The sequence below is a fragment of the Molossus molossus genome, unplaced genomic scaffold, assembly GCF_014108415.1.
Source record: "Molossus molossus isolate mMolMol1 unplaced genomic scaffold, mMolMol1.p scaffold_m16_p_10, whole genome shotgun sequence".
Classification (NCBI taxonomy): Eukaryota; Metazoa; Chordata; class Mammalia; order Chiroptera; family Molossidae; genus Molossus; species Molossus molossus.
In genome coordinates, this window is record NW_023425345.1 from 57,167,232 (window position 1) to 57,176,658 (window position 9,427).

At 40.1% G+C, this 9,427-nt stretch overlaps 1 pseudogene; it reads left to right on the forward strand.

Annotated features, from left to right (window-relative positions):
• The window catches only part of LOC118623718, a 53,539-nt pseudogene extending 52,458 nt beyond the window's left edge, over positions 1–1,081 (forward strand).
• Positions 1,082–9,427: the final 8,346 nt, after the last annotated feature.

Here is a 9,427-nt window from a genome sequence, read left to right on the forward strand (position 1 = left end):
CCTAAAATTAAGGCCACCCTGGCCGGTTTGGCTCAGTGGCTAGAGTGTCGGCTCGCGGACCAAAGAGTCGTGGGTTTGATTCCTGCCACCGACACGTACCTCGGTTGTGGTTTGTCCCCAGCCCTGGTCGGGCGTGGAGACAACCAGTGGATGGGTCCCTCTCAGGTGGATGTTTCTCTCTCTCTCTCCTTCTCTCCCTCTCACTTTATCTGAAGATTAATAGAAAAAATATATATCCTCGGGTGAGGATTAAAAACAACAGCAAAATTAAGGCCAACGGAGGAGCACGATCACTGTAGTCCGGAGCCAATTAAAAATTAGAGTGATTTCGGCCATCGCTCTCTAACGCCTGCGCCGCCTCCAGCCGGCGAGCTCCAGCCCAAGGAGAAGGGGGGTAAGTAGAGGTCTCTATTCCAGGGCTCGTACAAAGCAAACTGCCCGCAAATCCACCGGTGGTAAAGTACCGAGGAAACAACTGGCTACCAAGGCGGCGCAAGAGTGCGCCCTCTACTGGAGGGGTGAAGAAACCTCATCGTCTCAGGCCTGGTACCGTGGCACTTCGTGAAAGTAGACGCATCAGAAGTCCACTGAACTTCTAATTCGCAAACTTCCCTTCCAGCGTCTGGTGCGAGAAATTGCTCAGGACTTCAAAACAGATCTGCGCTTCCAGAGTGCAGTTATTGGTGCTTTGCAGGGGGCAAGTGAGACCTATCTGGTTGGCCTTTTTGAAGACACCAACCTGTGTGCTATCCATGCCAAACGTGTAACAATTATGCCAAAAGACCTCCAGCTAGCACGCCGCATACGTGGAGAACTTGCTTAAGAATCCACTATGATAGGAAACATTTCATTCTTTAAAAAAAAAAAAAATTCTCTTCTTCCTGTTATTGGTAGTTCTGAACGTTAGATATTTCTTTTCCATGGGGTCAAAAGGTACCTAAGTATATGACTGCAAGTTGAAAATAGGGGGCAGAAATCAGGTATTGGCAGTTTTTCCATTTTTATTTGTGTGTGAATTTTTTAACTATAAATGCGGGGACATAAGGCATTAATGCAAGTCAAAATGTTTCAGTGAACAAGTTTCAGCAGGCCAACTTTATAACAATATAAATAAACCTGTTAAATTTTTCTGGACAATGCCAGCATTTGGATTTTTTTAAATACAAGTAAATTTCTTATTGGTGGCAACTAAACGATGTTTGTAGCATTTTTATCATACATGCAAGTACATGTTTTTAATGTTGTCTGTCTTCTGTGCTGTTCCTGTAAGTTTGCTATTAAAATACATTAAACTATTAAAAAAATAATTAGAGTGATTTCTTCCTGGAATGAGTTATCCATGCTTACTATAAATGAGCCACCCTTGTGTTGTGAAATACCACAACACAACATTATTGCTCATGCCAGTGTCTATAGTACGGTCTTCTCCCCCAAGCGTGCCCCCTCCTCTCCATTAGAGAGCTTAATGTGTGCTTATATTCATTAACAAAGGTAATCCTGGCTTCATTAGTGTCCAAATTTATATGTCCTCTCTTGTAGAAATAAGCCCTTGGAAATTAATAAAAATGTCTTCTAATTTATGCAGATTACCATAATTAGATTTAATGTTAATTTTATGTGCATTAAGTATCTATTTAGAAAATGAAGAGAGCTTGGCTTAGGCCAGAGCATGCATGAATTCAAGCCAAACAAAGCAACCCTCATTCCTGATAAAACCGTGAGCAGGAGGGAGCTGCACACAGGGACAAAACCTTTTATTCATTTGTTAGCTTATGAAGTTAACAAGGCCATCCTCAAATTATTTTATATCTTCTCCAGTCAAATTGAATCTGAAAGATAGGATCAGACACCTGGGGGTTGTAAAAATGTCAGCAGATCAGCGAAATAGCAGAGTCAGCATTAGTAGGGGCAAATTCATTTGTGCTGGATTCAGAAAATTAAAGTAGGAATACCCCTCCCCCGCCAAGAATCCTGGACAGTAAAGAAGTGCAAGAATCAGAGTAACTGACATGTAATCATTTTGCCTTCATCCTTAATGAAATGTTAGATAATATCTTCCACATCTTTAACAATAAAGGAGCGGTTGTGTTCTGGTGAATGTAATTAGGGGATTTGAGCTGGGAGCCCCAAACAGGCAGCCAAATTTTAATTTCGGTAACACAGGCAATGACTCCCCAAAGACCTTGCCTCTTAGCCGTGACATCTGTTCACCTAATTGACAATACAGGAGGGAACTGTTGTAATTTGTTTTCTTTGGACTACATCAAAAATCTGTAAAACATTTACAACTGCATGGTGTCAGGGGCAGTGACTATATAAATCCATACCAGTTATTTTAGTGAGAACTTCTAATGTAACGTAAAAGACTGCCTATTTCCATGGTATTTACAGTACATTAATATCTGTAAATATGAAACATATTCTGTTATGTTACTTGTCTAAGCAGGTCTGGGAAATGACATTTATGCTATAGGGGAGATTCAACTGGAGTAAGTTAGAATAAGCAGGCAGAGGAGAAAAATATATTTTGTTGTTGTTTTTGTTGTTGTTGAACCAGATAACCCATAGGAACCATCATATTTCTTGTATTCAAAGTATTGCCCTGGCCGGTTTGGCTTAGTGGTAGAGCATTGGACCACGGACCAGTAAGTCACAGGTTCGATTCCAGCCAAGGGCACTTAGCTCAGTTGCGGTTGGTCCCGCCCCTGGTCAGGGTTGTGCAGGAAGCTACCAGTCGATGTGTCCCTCTCATGTCGATGTTTCTCTCTCTCTCCCTTTTCCTCCCTCTCCCTCCCACTCTATCTGAAGATAAATAGAAAAATATCCTCTGGTGAGGATTGAAAAAAGAAGAAGAATATCAAGTATCTAAGAATTATCAAGAACAAAAATGCTCTCATTTTTCCAGTTGACCAGTGAGTTTGTATTATCATAGCTTACTCTACCATGTTTGAAAAACAACTAAATTAGGTTAAATAATGTTTACAATTACTTGCACATTTAAGTGTTAACTTTTGATCCTCTGTTATTATCATCTGTTTTATATTTTTAAAACTAGAACAAAAATAATTCAAGTAGAGTTTGAGTAATTTAAAGTATATAGCTAGAAAATCTTATTTCTCTGAATTGTAATGAAAGAAATCAAGGAAGTTATTTCAATTATATTCAAGCAATCTTTCAGGATTATTTTAATAAACAGTTCCCAGGGGTGTCGTTTACATCACAACTGTAAGAATGGAGCTCTCTTGAGTTGTACTGTCCTACCTGGTGCTGGCTCAGATTCCCCTTGTCTAAATACTGTCAGGATGCAGACTTCATGAACCAATTCCTGAGTGTCCCCTCCATACTGTGCAAAGCAAAACTCTATCCAGAGACTACCTCCCATTATAAAGTCAAATTAGTCATGTGTTCCATTTTGCCAGACATCGTACTATCTATTCCAGAGTTCCCATCTATGAACAGGAATAATAAATGAGGGTAGTGGATTTACCCATTCATATTTATTTTAAAAATCCTACTACATGCTAAGCACTCTGTTATTTTAATGAATCCTCATAATAAATCTATGTAATAATATCACTATGTCAATGGGATGATTTGGTTAATAAATTAGAATATGGATTTAAATCCAAATCTAATCTCAAAGCACATGCTATTTCCCCTACATAATTTTACCACATTGCTGTTATAGGAGCAGGTTTTGATAAATGGCTATGAAACTCCCCCAAATTCAATGATGGATTTCAATGAAGATGATGCTACAATGTAAGAGAATGTGAAAACGTTGTCTAGACTCCTGGGGGAAATGGCGATGCAGTTAGCATGCAGACGTGCGCGGACAGTCTCCGGTGGCGGTCCTGCTGCGGGGACAGAGTGAACTGAACGCAGGGACCGTGCAGAGGAGCGGGGGTGGCAGAGCTGGTCCAAGCTGCAGGCGGGGATGATGAGTCAGCGAAATGAGAAAATACACAGGCCCTTGGACAAATCCACGACGGGGGGTGGACAGAGACTGTGGGAATCAATGTCAGAAGCTCAGAGGCAATAAAATTAACGTTTATCTGGCTAAAAAAAAAAAAAGAACGAAAACAGGATTTCGGGGGAGTAGGGGCGGCATTCCAGAGGAATACCAACTGATTGAATCAGAGCCTGCAACCAGAGGTTGAAGAAAGGTTTACAAACGTTCTGCTCTGGCCGGTTTGGCTCAGCAGTTAGAGCGCCGGCCCTCGGACCAGAGTCAAGGCTTCGATTTCAGCCAAGAGCACGCGCCTTGGACGGGTCAGTCCCCGGCCTTGGTGGGGTGTGAGGGAGGCAACCAGTCAATGTGTCCCTCTCACATCAGTGTTTCTCTCTCTCTCCCCCTCCCTCCCACTCTATCTGAAGATAAACACACACACACACACACACACACACACACACACACACACACCCCTCCTCGGGTGAGGATTAAAAAAGAGAAAAAAGAAAGGTTCTGATTTCTTGAGAAGAGCTTGGGGCATGGCTGGAGGTGGGAGACAGAGGGCAGTTTTTCCTGAAGGATTATGTTATGTGCTGTCAAAAGATAAACTGAGACATAGTAAAACTTGTCAGAGCTTATTTGAGCAACAATAAGTTCCAGTGCGGTCAGTGCCAAATCTGAAATGGTCCCAGAGTCGCCCGCGGGAGCCAGGGAAGTGCCTAGAGAAAGCGGGAAGCAGAGAAAGGAATCATTTGATCGGGTATAGCTTGAAGCTTAGTTGGCTCTTTGTGGCTAGTTGTCCTTAGAGGTGTTGTTGTTGTTTGTTTTTATTGATTATTTTTTTCTTCTGAGAGAGAGAAATGGAGAGGGAGAAAGAAAGAGAGGCATCATTGTGAGAGTGGTACATTGACTGGCTTCCTCCAGGACGCCCCCTACCGGGCATCGGGGATGAAGCCCACAACTGGGGCACGTGCCCTGAGTGGGAATCAAACCAATAACCCTTCCCGCTCAGGGGAGGATGCTCAACCAACTGAGCCACACAGGCCAGGGCTGTCCTTAGAGTTTTGATTTCATAACCTTGAGGCATTTACAGGTTTAGATTTTAGTTCATGTATACAGACCATGGCAATAGAGCCACCTCCAGCTAATGGCTTTCTTAGTTCATTGAATGATGTTCACCCAATCCCATTTTCCTTTCTCCTGGCTCACAGCCGGACTACCTTCCCCAGTCTCTCTGGAAGTTACACATGGCCTGTGTGGTTGAATTTGGCCATTGGGATGCGAGTGAGTTGATAGGTACCACTTTGTGGATGAAATACAGGCATGTCTTCTCCCCCGTCTCCTTCCCCATCTGCTGCCTAAAAGAAAGCCCCAAACTTTAAAGGTAGGTAAAGCCACAGATGAAAGGAGCCTAGGTCTCTAATGAGCACACGGAAGCCTACCAGCCAGAAATTACACATTGGACTGTGACGTGAGCAAGAAATAAACACTAATTACCAAAGCCACTGAGGGTAGTTTATCTCTCACAATTGGGAGTGTACCCTAACTGGCCACAAAAGGCTTAGGACCAGGCCCAGAACAAGGCTGTGTGGACTGGTAAAAGATGGATAAAAGTGTCATGGAAACCATTTACAGCTGTACAAGTTGGCTAAGCTCACTGAACAAAGTGAGCCTCCACCCACTCAATGACCCTCCTTTCCCTCTGCCTTCAGGGTCAGGGTCAGCAGTGAGAAGACAGAAGTCCTTGCCTTCCTGAGGCTTCTATTCAAGATGTTCAGGTAGGAAGGTTGGAGACAGAAATTCAACGTATTAAACTCTTTAAAAAGTAATCCACTTCAGACAGTGAAAAGTGCTATGAAGTAAATCAAATTGGGTGATTTGATAAAGGTGAAAGGAAGGCTAACTACTTCAGTTACAGCCAGGAAGGCCTCTCTGGGAAGTCATTTTTGAGCTGAGAACTAAATGATGAAAAGAAGTCAGGCAGCCCAGCTGGGGTGGCTCAGTGGTTGAGCATTGACCGGTGCACCAAGAGGTCACAGGTTCAATTCCCAGTCAGGGCACATGCCTGAATTGTGGGCCCAATCCCCAGTGGGGAGCATGTAGGAGGCGGCCAATCAATGTTCTCTCTCATTGATGTTTCTATCTCTCCCTCTCCCTCTCCCTTCCTCTCTAAAATCAATAAAGAGAAACTATTTTAAAAAAGAAAAAAAGAAGTCAGGCAATATAGATCAGGGGAAAGAGGAAACAGTAAGAACAAAAGACCTGAGGTGAGAACAAACTTTGCATGTTCATGGACAGACAGAAATTATTGGTCCAGGGAAGGAGACGGAGGTGGTGAGGGGAGAGGCGAGCATGGCAACCCACGTAGGCCTCAGAGGCCATGCTCTGGAATTGCTGAGACTTCTTTTTTAATTTATTTTAAATTCAATAGACAGCAGTTAGAGGGTTTTTTGTTTGTTTGTTTGTTTGTTTTTAATATTTTGGACTTTATACTCTGTGTAATGGGTCTCAGCTTTATATGATTATATGTATTCAATGTCTTATACTCTAGAGCAAAATTTAATTGTGCTTTGAACTGGATTAGGGTAGAGACAATGAAAAATCCCTCATTTTGAGAAAAAAAAAAAAGTTATGATGGAGAACCTCCCACCCATACATTTTTATTCTGGGGGGCAGTGATTTTGAACCTGACATCTCCAAGGAATGGCATGCTGACCCCACAGCAGATTTTGAAGACATTTGCGATCACTGTCAATGCCTGTATTGTTCTCTGCGTTATTTAAAAATAAAAAAACATTCGTCAAGTGTTGGAAAGTATAGGGGGAGAGTTGTTCCCAGTCTTTTTCAAGGCCACATTACACTTTGTCTCATCATTATTTTTTTCTTCATAGCCTTATTTAAAAAACAAAACAACAACAAGAAAAAACCCAGTTCAGAAGCCCTGGCATTTGCGTGGATGGAAGTAAAATACTACAGTATATTTTAAATTGCAAACAAAATACTTGAGTTGAAAGAAAAATATGTTAGTGCCACTCTCCCTTCTGACATGTCTGATAAACCTGAGTGCCAAGGTTATAAGCTCCCCACAGATGGCTCTTAGGGTCAATTGTTGGCAGGATTCCACTCTGCATGAGAACTGTGATGTAGAAATGTATATGCTGACTTACGATGCTAAATTACTAATATACCTGCTAAAATTAGTTATTTTATTCCGTTGCAATGTGAGCATGAGGATGTTTGGTTCAAGATTCTCTGCTGTTTGTGTTTTTTTTTAACTTGTAGATAATGCTTGCATTAAAATTTGAATCAACGACTAATTCTTTTCTTGCCTAATTAAACCTATGGTGAGTAATCAAGTCTTCCTTCATAATCTAATATTTGTTTAGCATCCATAAAGTTTCTGTCATTAGACGATAGAAAAGGCTTTTCTCTTTAATTTGTATTTGTGTGTGTGTGTGTGTGTGTGTGTGTGTGTGTGTACTCTGATAAAATATCTTGACAACTGAAAATCTTTAAAAATTACCAGTGACACTGACTGCCTGATATACCTCCTGTTTCCCAGGGACACCAAGCCACAGTGAGTAAGACCCTGCTAGCAGGAAAGGAGACTCCTTGTGTGCCAGTGACTGTCCCCACAGCCTTGATGGCTTTGTGTCAAGAAGCAGATTCAGCAGCACAGACCATCCACCTAACATGCCTTGCTGTGCAGCCTGCAGACTTGGCTGTCTGCCGCCAGAACCAGACAAAGCAGCCAGATGTGGGTCTCAGACTGTCCAGAGCCCTGAGGATGATAACAGACATCTCAAATGGTTTTTTCATGTGCTAGGATTACACATTTAGACAATGCCCTACACCAGCTTTCCAGACAATTGGATGGATCTGTTCATGCACTTTGAAGGATTAGCTCTCCTGGGAGGAGAGCCAATGTATCTTTTGAAAGGGAGAATTATAAAACCACATGATTCTTCAAAGCATTGCCCCCATAAATATCCTGCAGTCCACTTTCCCTTTTGTTCTTCCCCCCAAAAAAGATTAAAGCACAGAAATTTCTTTCAAATTTTTCCAATATTTGCCATTTTCCCTATTTTGTTCTTTTCAGAATTATATCACCTCATAGAAATCCTCAATGGTTTAATTCAATTTCTGTGAGTCAGAGAGAAGTACAAAACCTTTTGAAAAAAGGTATCTCTAATACAATGTATATTTCCTGCAAAAATATATATGGTCCCTTTGCTGCCTTTAGAACTATGAGTAATTTGATTAATATAGGAGGTTTTGAAGGAATGGGTCTAGAAGTCTTGATTATTAATTACACCTATCACAAAGAAAATTCCCTGTAATGATTTATTAACCACTGCAGTTAGCCCAAAATGAGTTGCTGCAGAAACTGGGTAAAATTACATGGGAAATTACTATTCTGTATAAATTAGATAAATTATTCCTAGTTTATATACATGCCCAAGTAAATTTTACCCAGAAAGGAGCAAAGAAAATAATACAACTCATCACTCTTCCAACATGTGATTCTGATTTTCATATTTTAATCTAAGGGAGGTGATCAACCAGAAATCTTCTAAAAGTTCCACTGGATTTTCATGTAAGCACATCTAATAATGTACTTTATTAAGGGTGTGTAGTTTTTTTTTTGGGGGGGGGGACTTTTTAAACATTCTCTTTATTATCTACAAATAACATTTTTCAGGATGAAAAATAACCTTTTTCTCAAACATGTTTGCTTTATCTAATTTTTTAACTAAGAATATGCACTGTTTACCAGAATTCCACTCTCTACCAACTTTTTAAAATGGTTTTAAAATATAATAAAGATGGTATCTAAATTTTTATAGGGAAAATTAAAGATATTTTGCATGATTGTTTTCTTCTTTATGAAAAAAAAGATAAAAGTAAATATAAAGTTTTAGGCAATGTTAACAGAGTACATTGCACATGCTACTCATGTACTATAAAACTTCATTTTGAAAAAATTGTCCAGTGAATTAGACAATGCAAGGCAGTCCTATAGACATGCTTCCTACAGTTCAAATATCATCAGGATTTAATATAAAAAATACCTATAAATTTGGCTTTGTTTACAAATTCATTTGATGATTAAAAATACACTCAATAGAGAAGGAAAGATTAGATTATTTAAAGGTATGAATAATAAGGTTCTGAAGTAACAATTAGATCTTAAGGGTTTTCTATGAAGATAAAATTAGATAAATTAAGTGAACTTGTTTTGTCAATGATAAAGTCTCTGTAAGTGTTGATTATTTTCTGTCCAATAATATGTATAGGATTCTTGGGAGGATTAAAAACATAATCAATATGACCATCTCTTTTCACTAGGAAGGTACTACATTAACATTAATTGTCATTACATTTCTTTATTTTCCTTTGAAAATTGCTGTATCTTACTTAAAGTGGGACATGCCAGTTAAAGTTTGGTGGCACTGACTGACCATGTTGGAAATT